This window comes from Meleagris gallopavo, chromosome 7 (assembly GCF_905368555.1).
Source record: "Meleagris gallopavo chromosome 7, MGAL_WU_HG_1.1, whole genome shotgun sequence".
Classification (NCBI taxonomy): Eukaryota; Metazoa; Chordata; class Aves; order Galliformes; family Phasianidae; genus Meleagris; species Meleagris gallopavo.
In genome coordinates this window covers 33,304,080-33,326,211 of record NC_139410.1, presented here as the reverse complement: position 1 = coordinate 33,326,211, position 22,132 = coordinate 33,304,080, and the positions used below count along the sequence as shown (strand labels likewise).

Genomic DNA, 22,132 nt, shown 5'->3' with positions numbered 1-22,132 from the left:
CTCTTTTAGAGCTTTAATACAGAAAATCATCCTCATATATCAGCTACTTTGTGAACAGAGCTCATAGATGCCTTAGTTTTTACACATAAATTTGTCAGGCAACTAACAGAGTTCTTAAACAAATTACGCAGTGCTTTAAAGTAAAATATTTTAACAGCCTTGAAAAATGGATGGAAATAGAGGTTACCACCAGCTCAGTCCCACCAGAGCTGTGTCCCCTAGGGAGTCCCAGCTCTGGAGATGCTGCTGCTTCATGTTTGGGACTTCCTCAGTAAGTATTTAGGTACCTCCACATAAAGCAAAGCTTTCACAGACAGAAATGATTGATGTCTCTTCTACAGCCTTCACCTCCCTGTTTCTGGGTTAAAGTGAGGGCTCTATGGGGTTGAGTTCCTCCAGAAAATCACAATAAAATCATGTCTCTTACCACATGGAGTAGGACCTACTCTGTGAAGAAGCCAGTCACCGTGCCTTGGGGACTGCAAGTCAAAGGTTGCCCACCAAAGTGCCCCTTCTCTTTTGGGATGCTTTAGGAGTTCAACAGAAGCATTCTGCTGTTCAGCCTCCTGGAGCTGTGCTTTTTGCCATGGGATATCTAACTTTCTCTCCGCACCCTGCAGAGTCTCGCTAACTCCCATCTCAAAGCACAGCGATGTACAGGGGAAAAAACGGCCCAGCACAGAGGAGAGGTGGTGGGGACAGCAGAAAGAAGCAGCCCCAGGCTGGGCTGGGAGCAGCTGGGAGGGAGCCAGATGGGCAATGAAAGGGGCACAGCCAGCTCCTCAAAAAAAATAGGCTTTTAATTGTAGGGCATGTTGTAAGACACCCATGACATAAAGTTGAATTATTTTCATTTTTGCTCGAACAGCAAAAATGTAAATGCTGCTGTTTGCACAGAGAACTTTTTTTTTTTTTTTTGAAGTTGTTGTTGCAAGACAGCACTTAAAAGGAGGCTAATATTAATCATCTCCACGTAAGACAAGTTTAAAGTAACACATCAGCCATTTACTGGGAGCAGCTGATGGGCAGTGGCCTGTTGTGCTGGCTGGTGTTTCTTCCGAGCGGGTATCAAATGGGTCCACGTGGCAGGAACAGAAGAGAGCTCCAGATGGGAGAGCAGTTCCCATCTTTTGCAAAGTAAATCTGCTGTTTGAGGCTATATTATATGACTGAAATTTTATACATATGACTTTGTTGGAGCTGAGATCTCTTCCTTTGAAAATGTGCTACAATAATAATTGCATTTACCAGTTGCCAGTCCTTCTCGCAAAACATTTTTTTTGTTCCGATTGTGAAATTAATTGTCTCTAGCTAATGTAATTAAAAACAAACACTTCTGATTTCAGAGGAGGGAAAGGGGAGAGAAAGAAAGAAAGAAAGAAAGAAGAAAAAAAAACAATAACAAAACCAAAAACACACAACTGCAGTCCTGGTTTTCTATTGACAACAAGAAAGCTCTGCCATCCCTGAACTGTTTAATTATTGAAATGAACTGTAACAGTACACTGGATTGTTGCCGAGGTCAGCGAGCAGTGCTGGATGTCAAGAGGAAAGCAGCAGCTCTGAGAGCCCTGCAATGCCCCAGGCTCCGTCTGAAAGCCCACACACTTTTTCTCAGGCATTCAGCCCCAGATAGGTAGCCTGATAGCACGGCCGATTTGCTGGTGTTACAGAAGTCCGACGGTGCTTGCTTGTTTTAAGACAAGCCAAACTATGCTCTGGTGACCACCGTGACGCTGTGATTCCCATGCCCTATCGCATTCCTCTTTCTCAGATCCCAAGCATTTTTTTTTTCCCCTACGTGCAGTCCAGGATGTAGACAAATGAATTCCAAGTGACCTATGTGGGGGTGGACTCTTTGGAAACAAACAACAAAAATAAGATATCTCCTGTCCTCACTTTTTCATTTGCTTGTTCCCTGGATACAGTTTGTTCGTGGCAATGAAACACACATTGTGTCTCTGGAGCGAGATCCAGCAGCAACATCTTTACCACCCCCTAATTTTTTTTTTCCTCCCTTCTCCCTTTTTCTATTCTTTTCCTATTTCAGTCCTTACAAAAGGAATCTTGTTTTACGTTATCTGCTCCTTTAGATGCCAGGTTGCCCTTTAAAATATATCATATCAAAGATTTGTATTGATTTAAATGCTTTTTTTTTTTTTCCTAGAAAAGTTTAGGAAACTGCAAATTTTGAAAAAATGCATGTGCATATCTGCACTGGCAGCAGGATCTGCTTGCAAATAATCGCTGTGTATCCAGGGAAAGGGAAAAAATTTCTTTTGAAACTTTCGACGTGGAGAAAATTCTGTAGATAGAAAAACTGCTAGAAAGAAATAAAACTGCAGTTGGGGGAACAGACAATAAACATTTCAGATTGCTTTATGGCTCACTATTACAGGCAACTATCTTGCTTAAGTAGGCATAACATTTTTCACAGTATATATTTAAGGTTTTATTATGGTTTGGATGAACAGCAGGAAACCATCGCTCTTGAAGGGAGGGGAGAAATAATTTTTGCCAGTCCAGAGGCCCGGCAGGTAGCAAAAGGTACTCTGGAAAAAGGACATGCGTGCGTGCTTCAGTGCTTCAGCCTGAGCAATGCCCTGCGTGGTGTCCAGCCATGTGAGCTGCTTGCAATGTAGGATGCATGCATGGGAGCGATGAGGTAGAATGGACCCTGGGGACCAGCACCACTCATACTGGTTTAGTTGCACTGAGACTTTTACTGGGGAACCAATGGAGAACACAGCCCCGCAAGCAGCCTAATGTTAGGGGCAAGCATCGGAGCATTTGGGGCCACTGCAGGCTCCTCTGGAGCAGCACTCCAGGACAGTAAGTTACGCAGAGACATCCACCTCCGGGCTGCCAAATCCTGACAGCTCAAAACAATGGAACAAAGACTAACGGGAAAAGAACAGTCCACACCAACGCATCCAGCATTGTCCTGGATTCCCTTCGGCTTGCTTACAGTGAGTGACGTCCTTCGGTCTGGGGTGCACTACTTCTGCCAGGATCGACCCCTGCCCATGCCCCAAACTTGGGAACCATGCCACAGCCAACAGCAACCCATGTATAAGTCATTATTCAAGACAAATTGAAGTCACTTGATTTTCATCATTATTATTCCCCACACAGCAACAGCTTGCCCCTCTCCCCAGTTTACTTCTGCCTCCATTTATCCCACCGTGGCCACCAGTAATCCAGACCCTTCCAAGCACAGGATAGGGACAAAAGCTTCCAATAAGCAGAGTTTCCTTGGCAAAGCCAGGCAGAGCCATGAGGAGCTAATCTCTGTGTACGTTACATGAACTGAAGTAAGGAATTTAGCAGCTTATTCCCCTAGGTAGTCAGTGACCACTGTCTGTCCCTGCTATTTAATTTGGCAGTTAACCTTCTGAGGGCTAGTAGTCATTTTAGATTAACCTTTGTATCTTAAAAATTAGTAAGCAATTTCCTTCAGGTTATTATTTTTAAAAAAAATTGTTTATTTTTCCACCTATTTCCAATGGTCATCTCATCTCCCAAATTTGTTTGCCCTTTTTAATGCATCACTTTGTGAATCACAGTTGGTGGAGGGTAGGGGGATGGATTGCTAAGAAATTGGAAAACATTTTAAAAGAAGTAAGACGAAGCATTTGTGCCATAGTTTACAATTATAATAAAATAAATCTAGAAACCATTTCATGTATGAGAGCATGTATATTAGAAAAAAATATTCCTTTCTATAATGGATAACCATCTTAGGAACAGTAGAATGTGAGTAATTTGTCAGTTTTTCTTTTAATTAAAACTGTGAATATAGTTCATGCACTGTTTGATTCAGCATCAGCATTTTGGATGGGGGCTAAAACCGATTTCCTCTTAAATCTGTGGGTTTCTCAGGACAACTAGTGAAGTGTGCCTTAATATTAAGCTCTTGAACCCAAGAGAGGTGGTCTTGTTCCAAGACCAGTAAATCAACAGATAGTGGAGTAATAGCTCTAATAAGGCTCAGGACTTCTATCACTTCTGTAAATGCTCTTTTTACCAAAACTGCATCCATTTTTCCTCTCAGACAACCCATTTTAATTCATTGCATCATTACTAAGCTGATCCACTGTAAAATGAATTAAAATCATGGTAGTTAGAACAGATTCATTCTAGGTATTTTTCTCAATGCAATCCATGGAACATTTAACAATTTTTTTTTTTTTTTTTGACATGCAAGAAATCTGCCTGATTTAACTCTGAATCATATTTTTTTATCGTTGCTACCTTGAATCTGCCTTGGGAGATGATTTAAGCCAGTGTGAATTGAGGGTGGTCTATTCCCACTTTGCAGTGGGCAGGCACACAGTACCCATGCCCGTTCCAGAACTGTATCAAAATCTGCCTAACCAAAATACAGTACTAGTGTAAGTGTCCAAGTGGAGAGGAGCAATGTGTTCCTTCTGTAGAAATGTGAATGCATGAATGTATATTTTTTGGCTGAGAAGAAGAGGATGAGTACAGAATATTGTATGGGTTGGGTATCGAAGTTTGCATCCCTCTGATTCTGCTCACCTCCCACATCTCCCTCACTACAGCTTCACCATTCAGGGGGCAGAACTCACTGTTATGGTTCCAGGAAACTCTCATCCCCTGCAGTATTCAGCTTTAAGTTTTAGATCCTGCTACCTTGCCTGTTTTCATAAATACCCACAGCACTCAATAAAATTAAAACATCAATGAACAAAACAGATCCATATGAAGTTTTCCCCACAGATTAGGAAAGGAGAGGAAGAACATCTGGTAGAGGAGTGTTGTGTTGCTAAATATGTTCAAGTTCCATTCTGATAGGTGAGTATAGCCATCGACTAACTTATCTGTAATGTACCTGAATGCTCCTCGGATCAAAGCCTGGGGGATGCAAAGGAAAAAGGCTAAGGACTGAAAAAGTGCAGCCAAAAAAAAAAAAGAAAAGGAAACGTTCAAATGTATACTGTAAGCACCATGATAGTCCCCTCTGTGAGAAAGAGCTCTTACTTGATTCCCTGGGAATTACTTGAAGACAAACATGGTGAGAATTACTTTGGAGAGAATTTGAGGGGAAACACACCATGAGTAAGAGGAGCAGATGCATCTTGAGAGTTCAGAATTCTTCCTGCCTCTAACTTTATATGCCCTTTACACAATCTTCCACTAATTCTTCTACACTGATAGTCTATAGAACTTAATTACGCAAAGTTTTTAAAAAATCCTTATATAAAATGCATAATGCCTGATATCTGAGTCACAAGCACAGTTAATGTAATCTAACACATATTGCGGGAACCTACTGCACACAGATATTACCAATTAGCACATGATTTTAACAATCAACATTCATGCAATTAATAGAACACTTCATATTCCTTCTAATTTTGAGCTCTGCATGAGCATATGTTATCATGACGGAATGTGGGATCATTTATTTATACTGGAAGCAAGGCTCCACACAGAAAGCTGAGATGCTGAAAGTTAGCTTAGAAGGGAAAAGGGTTCAGTTTTGCATTGAGAAATAAATACTTGCAGTCTGATTTTTGAAAGTCGAGCTGCATTCTTACCTTCTCCATGATTCTAAACTTCTGAAGGGGAAACTGTGATCTGATTGCAGCCAGGGAACACAACCAGCAGTGAATCAACAAGCAAGTGAACACTTCTCCCTAGGAGTGGAGAGCACAATGTCATCAAGATCCATGAGAAAGAAATAACCGTATTGTCATGTTGTATTACTTAGATACTTTTCGCATTTAAAGATTATAGTAGCTGAACATCTTGTTTTCCTTAGTATGTCTTTTGTCATATCTTACTGTGATTAGGGGGGAATTATTATTCTTATATGCCAGATGAAGAACAAAGGTATAAAGAGATTAAGTCACATCCCCAGATTATTTAGGCAGCCATTCCCATCAAATTCCACAGGATTAAGGCATTTAATACCTTTAGGGTCTGGTCCCATCTCCTTTTCTCACTGCAGAGGAAGCAAGGAGCTGAATCCCTGTTCCAAGAGCCCTGCTAATTGCCAGCCTACCTGACTTGTCTGCTGGTTCTGGGGTGCTAACATAAGCAAAAAGCAATAAAAACTTACTTTAATTACTGAAATCATAGATGCATTACTAGCTCATTAGGGAGAAAAGCTGTTTAGTACAGAGGTGGGTTTTTTTTACACGTAGGTTGGGAAGAATCACAGTGCTGTTGCTGCTGCGTTCCCAGTCTGTCACCAAAAAGAACTTCAAAACACAGAGGTTGCACGAGTCTTCCTTCCAGAATATCCTCGTATCTGCAGCTTCTTGCAGAAAAGTCTCACATGTTCCCCACCAGTGAAAACATTCATACAGGCTTCACACCCAGCAGCTCACCCCGTGAGCTTCAACCAAAGGTATGCCAAGGCCACACCTTGCCCTGCTGACCTGCACCTCCTTTAGGAACCTGCCTGCTCTAATCTGCCTTTCTAAAAATCTTGAAAAATCCAACAAGAGTGACATACAGCCCTCTTCCACTTGCAGGTGATGCATCCGACAGCAGAAGCGACCGCACTGCACAGTGGCTGCCTGCTCCTCACCTGTCCAATGAGCAACTGACAGCACTGAGCCCAAAACCCTTGGGCCTTTGCTTCAGGAACTGCTCTAAGCCTCTGCCTCAGGAGGCTGTTGCTGCAGGGAATTTTCCTCCAGCAGCAGGAACCAAAGCAGCTGCAAGAGCTGCAGATGTAGACTCTAAATCATCGTGTCTTTCCCTCTTTCAGGACAAGCTCCTGAGAGAATTTGGTTTACCACACATCTGACGTGCGTTTATGTGTTGCGGAATGGGAGTAACGCAGTGATTCTCAGGGCATAACTGTTGTGAAAAACATCAGAGGAGTTTTCATCTCCCTCTTCACTTGCCCCCCTCAAGGTAGCATTCCCACAGCATCACCTTTGGGCTAGCTGCTGCTCCAAACTAAAACATATCATGGTAATCTATAAGTGGCCAAAGAAATGAGAGATTTCACCTGTGGCTGCGGTGTTCCTATACTTATCTCAAGGGCTTTTCAACTAAATTTAGGTAAGCAAGGAGGAAAGGGCTCTGAACATCAGTATCCAGTGTCTCGACTGTATGCCTCGAAGCAGATGTGCTGGGAAGGCAGTCTCAATTTCCTTGTGGAAATTGAGAGGATACACAACTGTAAAGAAATAAGAGAGGGAAAAAAAAGAAAACCTTCATGTCTCAAACTCAGTTTGCCTCAGGTAACTTCAGTCCAGGTAATAGAGCCTCACTGATGTCCCTGGCAGAGTGGGAAAATAAGGGTAAAAGGCTTCTATGCTGACTAAATGTCAAGAGATACTCCCTTTTTTGTTGTTGTTGTTGCTGATATCAATAGTAAATGTGCATTTTTTTTAACCATTATTTTTACTGAAGGCTTTACTGCACAAAGAATCCAGGGGGAACAGAAAATCATATAATTGTACAGGTTGGGGAATTCTCTAAAAATACGTAACCATGACACCCTTGTCATTGCCAATCAAGTAATCTTGAAAAAAAAAAAAAAAAGTAAAGTAATTAGCCTTTGAGAAGAGCATAAAGCTAATTAAAAATGACAATTTAGTCATCTCCACAAACAGCACAGAACCAGTCAGTAGTTCTAAGCTCAATGTGATGCAATACCTTCACCTGCCAAAGGGGCCTTTCTTCAAGCACATCAAAAGAAACTACTGTCATAGGATAACATTTTTCCTTTGTTCTAAAATTTGGATTTGCTTCATCTACCATACGGTATGTCTTTCAGTTCTGTGAGTGTGTGTGTGTTTTACTGTCTTTTACTAAGACTTTTGCCACCTATCAGTAATTTTTATAATCTAAATGACATTTAGGAGCATACAAAGTCATATAAAACGAGACTATAAAATGTGAAGCATGAGCATATGCATTGTCTGAAAGACTTACAAGTTACAATTAATAACTTCATCCTCATAACAAAGTTGGTTCTTCAAGGCTTCCTAAAAAATAGTCAAAATCAAAAAGAAACCTCCAATCCTTCATTTATGCAAATATTTGGGGCTTCTGTACTCCCACAGATGTTAATAGCAATGGCTTAATTAATATTTTGGGAACAAGAGTGAATATTACTTTTTCTATTGCCATAAAAAATGCTTGAGGAGGACACATTTTCAAAAAGTTATCACAGTTGCTAACACTTTTCTGTACAGATATCTTGCAGGTGTAGAAGACAACAAATGCTTATCCTTCCAAATCCTAAGATTCTAAGTATTTTCTAACATATGCATACAATATAAATACATATATTATATATAGCAAATATGTATTTTTATTATATAGCAAATATATAAATATATTTGCTACAGCTACCTTATTGCTTAAAGCCCATCTGCATTGAAGCGTGCTAACCTGTGGTGTGCACAGACATCTTAGTCTCCACGAACTTTTGGTGCAACTCCTGAGCGCATATCCACTGGCTTAGGTTCCAAAAGAGCCAGCCAGCCCTGCCATGCTTTGGTCTAGTCCAAACACCAGTATCAGCAGATTCAGCTGCGTGCTGCTGGCACTTCATCCCACTAATGCACTGCCTTCAACCACATAGAGGAAATGCAGGTTTGATCCTCAGAATAGGAACTGATGGGCAGAGGAAAAGAAGTTTTGATCAGATTTTCCCTGCTAGTGTTTGACTATGGTTTAAGTTCCAGCTTGCTAGAATAGAATAATGATTTAGGGAAGCCCTTAGGCTGCAGAAACACAATGCATTGGAAACAACCTGCAAAACAGAATGATAGTGACTCAGAGTAAGAGCTGAAAACTTAAGCTCCTTTGACTTACCGGACGTAAGAGGACATGAGTTGGTAAAATAGTTACAGATGTGTATCTAGAGCAAATAAAAAGACCTTGCAGCCATACAGAAAAAATGTATCTGCTTGTGCTGCACTGCTTCCACTCCTATGAATGCTTGAAGCAGAAATCAAACGTTTGCTTATATTTTGAACAAATGTGGGATAAAACAAAACTCTGAGCAATGTTGAACCAGATAAGGACCTTGATCCTGCTCTGTAATGAATCGTAAGGCGCAGTTCAGAGAGGCCAGCTCTGACTTAGGAAAGCAAGTCTCCTTAAGCTTCCTCTGCAGTCAGAGGGGATCATCCATCTTCAGCTGTTGCAAAGAAGCATCATTCTATTCAAGTACATGGAAACAGACCAACATACACAGGCTGACTATCCCAGGCTGTTATCCCAAATGTACAGACCTGCACTTCTTAATATGTAATTCTTTACATGCCAAAAGTAACAGCATTGGAGAATCTTTCTGAACTTCGACTTGCAATCTTCTCATTGAAAACATTTCCAGTGTCGAATGGGCCCTCTGGCTGAGGTCTGTATTTGGTGCAATTTTGAATGATTCAGAGGTGTTTTTTTCAATTCTCTATTTATTTTAAAGAAGATTTTATATATATTAAACAAGTTTTTACAGCTCCTCAAGGAATCGGCCTTTTCAATAAGCTTACTGGACAAGCAGGTGGTTTGTTCTCTGGTTTTCTTTGGTGCTATAGAGCATAGGGAAGATAAGAGAAGTGTTGCTTTCTCTTCCTTTTTTTGCTTTCCCCAAGCAGAAATTAAATTTTTACAAGAATGAAGTAGTGATCTACAACACCTGCAAAGAGAAAGCGTCTACTTGATCTTTTGACATTACACTTGTTTCTGAAGGGAAGGTGGGAATGGAAATAAGATATCTGTGTACAAAAGAGAGGAGAAAAGAGTAAAATCTCCACTTGTTCTTGTACCTCTCACCAGACCTACAGACCTTAAACTTAATTCCAAGTTTAACCTGGACAAATAAATGGAAAAAATACACTGTGAGGAACAAACCTACGCTGGCAGTGGAGCGGGTTTGATGACCTAATAGTTCTTTTTCTGTCTCTGATTTCTTGGATACTATTTATAAAAGGGAAGGAAAAATGATGGGCCACTCCAAAGAAATTGTCAGCATAAACCAAGAGCAAGCATCAAAATTGGCAAATGCCTCTTTAAGACTTGTGTGGCTTGTGGAGCCAGGGAAAAGACTAATAACGCACCTCTCTGAAGGTCCCGGGCTATGTTTATTTCCCATATTTATTTAAAAGAAAATCAAAATACTTTTAAGCAAGTCAGCTGGTTCCAAATTTAGGAACAATTGAACAAAGAGGAATCTGCTAATTCCAGATGGAGTGCATATAGTCCCTTGGCACTTATTACTTACCAAATGTTTCAGAAAGCAAACACATGACCTAAAGGATTTTGTGAGTGTGGGGTCCTCAAAAAAGCTCTTAACAAGTCATGTCTTTCCAACCATATTTACTTTACCCACACACAAAAACCCACTTAGTTTTCTGATTTTTTTTTTTTTTTGGGGGGGGGGGAAGGAGAGGGGAGGGAAAGAGCAGACAATGCTCCCTTTAAAGACTATTTACGTACAATCCAGTTATTCCACAAGGCCAGGGGCTCTGTAGGTGTCTCCTTTGAAAGGCTTCAGCTGTGGAGCATCTGCTTCCCGTGCATGAAGGCCACCTTTCCCTGCGCCGTGGCTGGTGGAGGTGTTAGCTAATGCAGGAGCCCTCCCATGCTGCAGTGTGGGAAACAGGCACCCACAGCCAGCTCCTTGTCTCAGAGAGCCAGCACAGGTTTTGTTTGATTTTTCTTACATCTGGTCCTTTTCACGCACCCCGTTGTATCCCGACATCCTGCAAATGGATGCTATAGGAAACTGAGTCTGATAAACACAATTAGAAATTATTTTTTTTTTTAGTGAGTATTGTGTTTCATTATTATAATTGTTTCACCTTCAAATTAAATACTTCGGGGGAAGTATAAATTAGAAAGAAAAAAAAAGAATTTGAAAGTTTTGCCCAAAATAAAATAATCCTGTGGAGGTGTTTCCCTTTGCAGCAGTGATCCAGCCCCAGGAGCACACCAAACCTTCCCATCTTCTGCTGTCCATATGGGAGCATTTCCTACAATGGGTCTGTCCTCTTTAGCTGGTGGAACAAGCCCACTCCCACCAAAGGGGCAGAAACCAAGAGACCAGGCTGTGAAATAAAAATTGGGCTTAATTAACGTTTTCTATTTCTATTATTAGTTTTAACATTAGGACAGTATGGATAATATACTGATTTTTATATATATACATACATAAAAATATATGTATATTTTTTAAAAAGTGAATACCCTCTTCTGCAATGCCAAAAAAAAAAAAAACCATAAAAAACCCACATTTAAGAAAATGAATCGAGTTTAAGAGAGATCTAAAAAAGATTTTTCACTATATTAAAAACAGATAAGTATAATTTAGTTACAGGTTTTGTGTGAGATCTATTTCCTTAAGGCTTGTCTTTTTTTTTTTTTTTTTTTTTTTTTTTTAATAGAATCACAAGGGTTGAAAAAGACCACTAAGATCATCCATTCCTACTTAACCCATAAATATCTAAAGGAAGGTAAGAGGCAAATGGATGAGGTTAGACTCTTCTTGGTGATGCATAGTGATAGGACAAGGACTAATGGCCTTTGTGGTTGGACTTGATGATCTTGAAAGTCTGTTCCAACCTGAGCAACTCTATGTTTCTATGATTCCAATATTTGAACATAGGAAGTTCCACACCAACATGTGGAAGAACTTATTTACAGTAAAGGTGATAGAGCAATGGAACAGGCTGCCCAGAGAGGCTGTGGAGTCTCCTATGGAGATATTCAAGACCTGGCTGGATGCCTTCCTGTGCAACCTATTGTAGGGACGTTGGTCTCAATGATCTCCTAAGGTCCAAAGAACCTCTGTCGTTCTGTGATTACATTAAATTATGTGATTACACATGTAATTTAGTTACACAATTTGAATAAGGTCTATTTCCTTAAGGCTTATCTTTTTTATTTTTTTTTTCCATAGAATCAGAAAGGTTGGAAAAGACCACCAAGATCATCTCATCCAACTGTTAAACCCATTGACCCATTGACTCTTTTCACTTTGTCTCTTGTTTTAAAAACCCTCATTTACTCTGTAACCCTCTTACTGGGACCTGAATAGATTCATATTTTCACATATTTTCTTTTTGGACTCAGACCAGAAAGAACCTGAGGACAAACGTGCTTACTTCAGTGCAAGAGCCAGCCCCACATGGGCGGCCCACTGACAGAAATGTGTGTACCCAAACCACGCTACCACAATCCCCAAAGTTTTTGCACCGCCGCTATTTCTCTGCAAATCCTTAAGCTGCACCAGCTGACTCCACCGAACAAATTATTTTACATTTTTTAACTGAAATGCTTTTTGTTTTTATTTTAATGAATCCCCTAACTCCGAGTTTAATTAAACTCATGTTTTTTAATTAATTACCAACAAATGCAAATAAGGGAAACTACACAAACATGCATTCACCGCTCACAGATAGATACAGTTGTTGTTTTTTTTAATCCTCAAGAGTCAGGATTTGAAAATCTTTAAGTCTTGAGGGTCACAACCCCCAAATTATTTTCAGTTGGGGATTTATGAGAGTATCTTCCTAGTGAATGGCAGGGAGCTCAATTGCTTAAAGGAACATAAAGCAAACTGCAGTTTCATTAGCTTAACCGAGTTGTTCTAGTTAAACAACGGTACAAGTCAGCAGAATTAAGCTTCTGTGTAAGTTATTAGAAGAGAAGTGTAGAACGTAGGAACTTCTCCATCAGAATTGTGTACAGTTAATAGTCCTAAATGCTGACAAACGCAAATGCAGGCATATTAAGTACTCTCTCTGGTTATCCAAGTTCAGCCACAACAGAAATCCTAAAAGAAGGAAAGCAGAGTTCAAGCAACAAATCCCAAGCTCTGAAAGCCAGGAAACACAAATTTAATGCATGGAATATGCTCATGCTTAAAGCTTGGAAATTGCAAGCACCTCCAGGCAGAGCTCTCCTGGTACTTGCAGTGGCTGCCAGTGCCTGAGGACATTTCACAGGGGGGTTACCTTCTTTCCTGTATAAGAATCATTATTTTCAGCATGAAATATTTCAAAATCTCATGAAATACTACTCTGAAGAGCTTCTCTGATGACTTTTTAAACTTAAAATGCCATAAAAGCAGCCTGTCCTGTTTCCAGAGCTAATACATAGGATTATTTAAATTGCTACAGCGAGAAGCCAGGAATCTTTGTTCCTGTTCCCTTCTAGGCCTGACACGGACGAATTTGGCCATGTCCACTCGTCCCATTTAGATCTCAGAGCCACAAAATGACTTCAGTTCACATACAGCGTTCTCCAGCTTGTTTAACTCTGAGCTGGGCGATGAGTTCTGACCTTGCTGGAACACGGCCCAGAGCCCAGCTCAGCATCCCATCCCTGGCACCAGGCACAGCCAGCAAGAGGCCCCTGGGCACTGTGCTTTCACCTAAAAGCAGCAGGTAATGCTGGCTTTCCTGCAAGGCAAAATAATTTCTTATGTGCAGCAAAGCCACATACCTATGGAAACTGTGTTCTGCAACATATCCGTCATGTTTCCACTTCTTTTTATTTATATGAAATGATATTCAGAGTTTTTATATGTATATACCCATACACTCTGTGTTGGTCACTTCTTATCCCCATCCCATCCTCCTCCTCCCCAAAATATCAGGCAGATTTCTCTGCCATTTACTGTGGAGCAGGTCAAGTGGTTTTTTGACACCAAAGTATCTGCACTTCCTTAAAAGGCTTTATTGCCCCACAGGATGCAATGTGTGAATGCACTCATTTTTGGTGCTTCTTTCCCCACCAAGAGAAAAAATAATATCTTACAGACATGCCTATGTCATACAGCTTTGGGGCAAATGGGAATTTTTCTGACTCTATGTCCCCTCTGCATCCCCAGATGAAAAATGGGAATCAGTCACCCTTAACGAACTTATGCAAAAAATGTAATTATGTTAAGCTTATCTAACTGACGTATTTTGAGGAGGTTAACTGAAAGATGTCAGACGTGCAAAGTTATTTGTTGTGTTTAAAGATACTTGTGCTCTCATCCTTGGGAAAATTCTTCACGTTCCCTGTCCTGCTGCACTTAGCAATGATCCTATCTTGATTGTGTTCCAGTTACCCTGTGTCAAAAATAATCATGAAGAGGAATGATAAAGCGCGAGAGCATTCTGAGGAAGGCTGCACTCCCAGAGACACCTCCTTCCCCTGCTTGCCCAGAACACATGCAAAACAAAACAAAACAACAAGAAGAGATCTGTGTCCACCCACCTCCTGAGCAGTACGATGGTCTAAGCACAAGAGGATGGAGTACACAGAGCATTGCTCCAGGCACACAGAACCTGGGCTCCCACCCAGCCGGGCCTCGGCGAGGTGGGATTTTCCTTTCTTAAGAAATATTGCAAACAGAAGATTCCCATGTTTGAAAGGTCAGAGGAAAAAATATAATGCACTCATGAAGAGACAACCTCATTAATCCTGTTGTTCTTGGCCCAGTCAATAGAAGAAACATAAATGCTGTCAGCACTGCGCCGCTAGATAAAGGATAGAAAGTGGGAATGAAATGTTTTACTGCGAGGACTGTTCTGATGGTTTGAGAACATTTCTGGAAATAACCTGAGCTGAGAAAATGTTTCCTAGGAGGAATACATGCTGTGGGAAACTGGGTGGAAGATAAAGTTTGGTCAGTGACCTTCTCACTATCCTCTAATCACGCACCACGCTGCTCAAAGAGAGAAAAGGGGAAAAGAAAGGGATATTGTGCAGGCAGAGATGCTGTACCTTCCTGGCACTACATGAAGTGAAGTGGAAAACACAGTGGTATCATAAATCTCTATTTCATGCTCTCGGATACTGTAGTGAAATAATAATCGACTGTAGCTTGCAGGGAAAAAAAAAAGCATTACTTTTGGTTTAGGGCACTGTAAGAGCACAAAACGCAATACACCTTCAGTGAGCATAAAAACAAATGACAAAGTTGCCAAAAGGGGAACATGCCTTTCCGTCTGCATAACATTAGAAATGGAGAGAGAGCATCACATCTCCCCAAAAGCAGCAGTGACAGAGGGGATCTCTTCCATACAGGTGGCTCCAGGAGCCATCCGTGGCCAAAAGCTCTGCTTAAATACACACACGAGTGCATCAGCAGCATTCGGATGCTGTCTGTGTGCAGGAGTGAGTAAATATTAGCATACGTGGGTACTCTTGGGAAGATTAGGAAGCCATCAAATACAGCTATCCACAGCGCTCTGCACACTGAGAGAGCATTAGAAAACTCCTTACTTTGGCTATTTGCAGGGAATATCACTTTGCTTTTCTTTTTCTTTTTTTTTTTTTTCCTTATCTCTTTTTCCTTTAAAAAAAATTCCTGTAATTAGTCTGTCTAAAAAGCAGTCGTTTCAGGACTGGTGCTACAGAAATGCCAAGACTGTTCTGATTTCTGTATCAAGCCTTTGAAAAACACAGTGCAGTCCTCTTGAAGCAGCACCACTGGGGTAAAGCCACAGTACAGAAGTTGGGTAAATATTTTTCTTGTGCTCATCAGTAGCTGGCTGTTGACAAACATCCTCCTAGAGTGGTAATGCAGGATAATGCTGTCATTACCGGGGGATAAACGCTGCGGTTGCAGCACGTCTCTATTGCTCTCTCAAAATAGAGGGCATGCAGAGAATTATACAAGATCTCCCAAATATTTCACCAATCAGCACTGAAATAATTGCAGAAGTGACTGGTGAGGTAGTTGAGAGAAAAAGCAGGATGAGTCAAACTGCTCAAAGTAGAGATAAACCTTTCCATTTTCATTTTTATTTATCTTTTTTAGGTGTTCTTAGAGAAAAAAGGAAATGGACTGGACAGAACGAGATTTCTGTCTGTCTTCTTCACTTGCTGGTTGCCTATCAGACATGAAACAGAACGGGTGCAATAAGCTATTCTCTTATTTTTCTTCCATCCATCTGGAAACAAGAACTACCAGAAGTCTGACAAGAAAGCCTGATCTCCAGCCAGATTTCTAGAAATGTTAATAGGAGTTCCTTATTCAAAAGTCACCTTCAGAACTTTTGAGTTTCTTTTCCTGATAGTTCAGATGTCTCCTCATTGACCACAATTATTTCTGGAAAGGGATCAAAATGTGTCCTTCAGGATTCTCCTGCTACCATATATAATGAAATATACAGCTCTGTAGAAATATATCTATATATCATGCATCTACATGATAATGCTGGTTACTAGAGATGAGATTAAGAATAAAACCTTTTGAAAAGATGATAGATAGTAACATAGGAACAACAGGAATATTTCACTCATGGGCTTTGCTCAGAAGAGTTTGATATGGAGAGAGCATTTCTTCTGCTTAAGAATCAGCTTGGAGCTTTCTGATGCCAACCAGAGAGGTCTCACAGATGCCCCAGTGATGGGGAGCATCACTGTAACTCACGCATAGCTTGATGAGTTGGAAAGGACCTTTAAAGGCCATCTTTTCCAACTTCCCTGCAATGAACAGTAGAAACAGCTCAATCAGGGTGCTCAGAACCTGGTCCAGCCTGACTTTGAGATTCTCCATGGATGGAGCATCCATGGAGGGGTATCAATGTCTGGGGCATCCACAGACTTGCCTGGGGATGATGTTCCTCGTCCCTCAGAAGCTGGAGATGGTGATTCAGAACTTGCTGTCACAGTAGGAGTTCAGAAAAAAACAGCAAAGACCACAGAGGCTCAGACAGATCTCTACAACCAGGGCATTAATTCCATCACTTCTACTGGGTGAACTTCAGGACCAGTTGGGACCTATAGAGGCTCCGAGCAATACCACATCACAGCACCAGCAGAATTTTCCTTCTCTATTTTGTACAGTGCATCTTAATGGCCCTATCGACATCTTCTGTGATATACGTCCTATGATCAGTGCAATTACTGCATGTCATCACCACTGTAAATTTACCCAGCCTGAAACCATTTTAAACTTAAACTGCATACTTAAGAACTACTATCCACCTCCTCTTTGTAAATTAGCTATATGATTTATCTGTGGGAACCATTTCAAAAAGTATACATTCAGAAATACATATACCACATGATGTCTTTTCCATATGGCATCTCATAATTATTTTGCTGTGTGTGAACATGATGAAAACAGTTTCATAATTCTCTAAGGGTTAGGGTAAATTATTTCAATTAGACATATTTCAGAGCAAACATTACCTTAGGGTTTATTAATAATAGTACCTGAGAAGGAACAGCTGCCTTTTAAGCAGTGAGAGCTGTCAGCTTCTCATTGCCCCCCCTGTAGCACCCCTTTTGTGACTCTAAAAAAATGGCAGATTTTCTCATGCTTTACCTAAACAGAGAACTTGGCAGCAGAGACCTGGTTGTAATCCTCAGCAAGGGAGCTGGTGGGTGGATTTTTTCCCTATAAACTCTTGTATAAACCACACCAGTCTCCTGGTATTTATTTTGTGTAATGTTGGAAATCATACACAGATCCAACAGGCCATGTAAAAGAGTTTTGTAACTTCCTGAAATCCTTTCAGACGAAATCTTTTCTCCAACAGTGGTCCCAGGTCATGGGGATATCATCACCAGTTTTTAAGGGCAAGGTTCTTCAGCCGTTTGTAAGAACTTTGAAACTAGGCAATGAAAATCTAAATTAGATCAGCTAATTATTAGGAATTGCTAATGGAATTATTAAAAAGAAAATTAGGTTGTTGAGGTATACAGACCATTTTGTAAGCACTGAGCTTACAAGCAGCCTGTATGACAGTTTTTAGTGCCCCGTTCCTTATCCAGCTGTTTTTATGTATTAATACTGTGGTATGGTGTGCACTGATTTTGAACTACAGCTTCTGTGGTTACGCCCCACTGCAATTAATACTACTATGTTTTAAGGCAAATACCTAAGAATCACTTAGGTGCATTCAACTCCCTAAAAACCTGAAGCTGAAGTGTGCTGAGAATCGATTCCTGTCTCTCCTCACCCCACTCTGCTTGCAGGGCTGAGGAAACTGACTGACCTTAAATACACAGTCATTACAGCTGGGTTGAAGAAAGGGACAGAGTCTTTAGGGTGATAAATAATACGGATGCAATTGTGGAGAGGGCTGGTGTGACTGACTCCTCGCTACAAACTGTGGGCTGGAATAAAATCTGCCATGGAGCTGTAGGTCTGAGTGGGAAGTAGGGAATTAGCTCCCACCAGCTCTGCTTATCCATGAGAGCACGCGTGAAGGAGAGCTGGAGGCACCCAGTATGGATTGAAAAAACTGAAACTGAGAGCCCTCTAATAATGTCTGTGGAAGCATTTTAGAATAAATATGCTGAGAAATCAATCCATCAGGTGTGGGAACTGGAACTGCTCAAGGTCCCATTGGATGGAAATTTGGGCAAACTGACCTAGTGAGAGTTATCCCTGTCCATGGCAGGGAGGTAGAACTAGATGGTCTTTAAGATCCATTCCCATCCAACCCTTCTATCATACTATGACTGTCAGTCTTTGAATCCTGCAGTCCTTGGGTAGCTATGGACTGAGATGGAGCAGGCATCTAATTTATACTGTGTATCGTTGCCATCATCTATAGATACATATTTACTTTTATATAAATAGCAAAAAAGGTACAAAGGAAATATACATACATACATAACTGTAGGTATAATAAACACATACACTGCCCATGATTGCTTGAAAGCCAATACCAGGATATCTAAACTGCTTAGTTATCACCAGGCCAAGCACGAGAGTTACACTACATCATTATCACACACTTGAATCTTTGCATCTTAGCTACAAGAGACAAAAAAAGCATTTCTAAAGAGAAAAATTGATTGGTAGAAGGCATTCAAGCTATAAACTATTTCGTTTTGGTTCAGGTCCTAGTATTTTTGCCTGGCTCAGCTTCAGGCAGCTCTAAAACTCTGCTGAATGATTTCCAAAGGGCCTCTTGCCCATATCTTTGTGCAAGAACACTCACACTTAGCCATGAAATTGTCACAAGAGAAACTGTTTGCTTCCCTGTCTTCTATGGCATTTTGATTTCTCTGGGACTTCCCAAAGAGGAACCTTGCATGGTCCCAGCCCCACAAAGACATTCAGAATTGGGTGCCACCAGCTGAAAACCCAGGGCTTTTTCTCTCACCCTCTTGCTCTGCTCCTGTGCATAAATATCCAAAGGAAGAAAATGACTGAGATCCCAGAGTCTCTGATCCCTTTGATATTTTGAAAAACCAAGCCAGTTGTTTCACATTGGGTCTACTGTTTTATTTGGGGAAAAACATATTCTCAATGGTGGAAGTGTCTAATCTCTTTCTGCATGTCATGCAAGGAAAGGACTGCTATTATAAGACCTCTAAACTGTGCTGTCTTCTCTGCTTAATCCCATTATTTATTATTTTCCCCACAACTAGACAAACATAATCACAGTTCATATGGTTTTACACTTTTCAAGATACCACACTTTGCTGAGTTCAATTCTTTGAACAAGCATGCTGAAGAAATGATGCTTACATGTTGATACTCTCTGCCAGACCTTTCCTTCCTTAACCATTTGCAAATCCATTGGCTCATTTCAATCCAATTCAACAGAGATAGAAGCCCTAGAGATAATTAAATTCCTGTAACTTCTGCTAATATTGGCAGCTGGAGACAGGTAGGAGATGAAAAGGAGTGCCTCTGCAGCAGGAAGACTACAACATGAGGCTCCACGGCACCATTTATCTTGGTTTGTTTGGCCATAGCCAATAGGTACACGTTGGGTTCTGCACAGCACCCAGCCTCTCATACAAGCAGCAGCTCAGGGAAAATAGAGGCATCATTTGTAGGATGCATGAGGGGATAGGAAGTAGTGCAAGAAGGTGAAAAACTAGTGAGAGAGTCAAGAGATGGAGGACCCAAATTCAAAGGAAATGAAGCTTCAGTAATTCTGTATCTGAGTGGAAAATGTTTATGCTGTTGTCCTCATTTCCACAATGTCTTATTCTCAAAGCACTGTTTCAGTCATTTTCTACATTGCAATACATTGAGAGCAACCAAACTGACAGAACTGCCTGATATTGAGTGTGGAGAATTTTTTATCCAATTCTACACCCAGGCACAACATCTTGTCAACTGCCTACTGCTTTTGAACCTTGAAGATTACAGCAGCAATGCAGCACGGGCTTATATTGCCATTCATCTGTACTGTAACTTCGTGCATACTGCAGGGCTCATGCTATTCTCATACTTGTTTACAGTAACATTGCACAAATAAATCATGTGTAAACTCAACAATTATGCAATATTCTCTATTGGCAATGGGATTAGAGTGGGAGTTAAGAGAAAGACTTCTATCTGGTAGTAAAAGGTTGTGGGACTATAGAAAGTTGTGTGGTTTTTTTCTCCCCTCTGTCCATTCTGCCTCTTCCACACTTTGCCTCATTTGTTAGTTCAAACTAAAAGTCCTCGAGCGGAAAGGCCTATTTTCACCAGATATTTGCATGAGGGAGCCCCTTTTAGTTGAAGTCCAGATGGCCTATAGCAAAGTAGATAATAACAAGACTCACACATTGGCTTTCTTATATCTGTATGACAACATCACCATTGAAATGGGAATACTTGACTATGCTGTAAGAATACATTTTCACTTGTGTGTTTAGCTGTAACAGGCCCACTAACATACAAACACAGGAACTTAAAAGTGCCTCCGTGAGAAGTAATGGACAGTCTGACAAAGATCAGATTTGTCTTCTGCCAAGAAATTATGCTTTAAGAGAGAGAGAGACCATCCCTGCCTAGTTTTGAGTGCCATGTCCAGTCAGTGAACACATCTCTTACCCTGCCCCAAGAGAGAAACCAGACTCCTCCCTAATGTTGTCTACCACCCACAAGCCTGTCTCAAGCCTCAATCCACAAAGTTCCTTTGCTTTTTGAAGAAAAGAAATTTTCCTTGACAATGGTGATTATCAGGCATTAAAGGCTAATCTTAGGTTTACTAATTCACAACTTTGTCATACTTCTTTACTAGTCAAAAGCAAATCCCTCTTGCTCATACCTTGTTATGTTAATAATGCATACTACCATCAATGGTATTTAATCACTGATCAGGAAAAAAAAAATCTCAAGCAGAGATATTAACATGAGCCAAGGTGGTAAGATCATGCACTTCAATGTGTTTTTCAGGTTATTTTATTTATCCCAATGGGCTTTTATTTTGTGTGTATAATTTGTATAATAAAGCTGTTTTATGAGATTGAGCTTGCTCATATGTTGTTAGTGCACTTAATTAAACTCAGAAATGCTTAATCCCTTCTAGGGCCCTGATTCTATCCTGAAACAGTGTTGTGGGGGCCCTTATTGAGAGAAAGTCCATGTAATTTGACACAAATTACAAAGGCCTCCCTGAAGTGTTTCCTTGTATGTTGGATGAAGGGAAGAAGAAGGATGTGGATGAGCATCAGCTGTTGAACTTACCCATTTTGAAGGGAAGAACAGTAAGAAACACTTGGACCCAGTTCTAACACCCCTGCAGTCTGGAGGCACGGCTTGATTTGGGTCCATCTGTACCCAAAAGCAGGAATAAATAATACATGCCTCCCCATTAAACACTGACCTACCGGCCCTCTGCCACACACCTCCAGATCCATGGTAAATCCCCACAACTACAAGGTTTGACTCTGCCCTCCAATACAACCTGAGCTACAGACACCCAAGATATATCCTTTCCTGCCCGTTCTGCGGTAGTTCTCTTACCTCCACCATCTCCAGATGTCACTCCACAAGGTAGATGGTAAGACTTGAAGCAGACCCATTTCCAGCCCTCTCGTTTGTCTAATCCACTGGTCACTACATTTCCCAGTAAAGGTGCTGACATTTGTTTGAGGCTATGACTGATTCAGACCTGTGAAGTATAAATAACAATGAGTATTAAGTAATTTCTCTTACAAGAAATAACTGTAAGCAATTTTCCCAACATTTGTTGGTTATGCCCAGATTTCTATGGTGCAGTGACTCATATAAAACAAGCCCAATTATTTTAGTATTAGGCACACTAGAAATATTCAAACAAGCATCAAGGTAGCATGACTATGTAAGAAAGGCCGAAAGGGTGGCATAGTCAGGATTGAGATCGGATGTTCCACTTCAGCTAAATATTAGGTAAAAGGTAACACGCATATTAGAGTTGTTCCACACCTGAAAACATGGATTATTATTGGAAATCACTTACTAAAG

The 22,132-nt window shown here is 40.7% G+C and overlaps 1 protein-coding gene across 1 annotated transcript in view; it reads right to left on the bottom strand.

The window, feature by feature from the left end:
• LOC104911830 (uncharacterized) overlaps positions 1–21,787 on the bottom strand; it is an 86,320-nt gene extending 64,533 nt beyond the window's left edge. Inside the window, exons 1-2 of the mRNA XM_085227993.1 lie at positions 21,653–21,787; positions 5,565–5,663 (exon numbers count right to left, since the gene is read on the bottom strand). The gene's annotated coding sequence lies outside the window, so the exon portion shown is untranslated. The remainder of the gene's footprint in view (positions 1–5,564; positions 5,664–21,652) is intronic.
• Between the last annotated feature and the right edge of the window lie 345 nt (positions 21,788–22,132).